Source organism: Nestor notabilis, unplaced genomic scaffold (assembly GCF_000696875.1).
Source record: "Nestor notabilis isolate BGI_N333 unplaced genomic scaffold, ASM69687v1 scaffold4678, whole genome shotgun sequence".
NCBI lineage: Eukaryota > Metazoa > Chordata > Aves > Psittaciformes > Psittacidae > Nestor > Nestor notabilis.
Window position 1 is genome coordinate 53793 of NW_009940423.1, and position 819 is coordinate 54611.

The following is an 819-nucleotide window of genomic DNA, read 5'->3' on the forward strand; positions in this document are numbered from 1 at the left end:
CTCCTCACGTCAGAAGCGGTTTTATTAGCTTTTTAATGTGTGTTTAATGTGACCTGTCAGTCAGTTTTTATATTTCAGAGTTATTTTGCAACAGCTCAGACCTGAAATAGTCTTCATGGTTTTGTTACAACTTACCTGCCAGGGACATCCCCTGCTCCTGTCTCTTCATGTGGTTCTTCACAGAGAGTTAATGGGAACACAGACCCCTAAAAATAGCTGAGAAAGGACTTTCAGGATGTCAGCCAAGGGGGGTTTAGGTTTAAGTGATGTGTGCTTGTTGCAGGGGACAAGCCCACTGACCTCTCGACTCAGGAGTTCTGGATTTTGGTCCAGATGAATCACAAGTGGAAAGAGGAAACCACATAAAGAAACCGACAGCAGCAGTAAGCATGAGGGGTGGCTCACGCTTGCATGATGTCCAGGTTGCAAATGGCAGGAGGGGGGCTGCAAGGCAGCATTTGGGTGTATTGGCAAAGCTGTGAAGGGAAACTCTGTCAGCTCCATTCCTCTGCCAGACTTTTGCCAGTATCGGTTTAATGCACGGACACTAAATTTACCCACATTTTCTGTGTACCTATTGGATCTAATCAATGGCCAAACACACTTCAGTCCACTGATTTAAAAGGCATGACCAGTGCATGTGTAACAAATAAACATACTGAGCAATCAAACGCCTGCACATCTTCAGTAACATAACACAAATCCCACATACCATAGCTAAGTGTATGTTATATGCAAAGTCATTGGTTTATGTAGCAATGAGCCACAAAAGATACTTCTTTCAGGCACTTGGATGTAGTCAGTGATGTAAAGACGTGT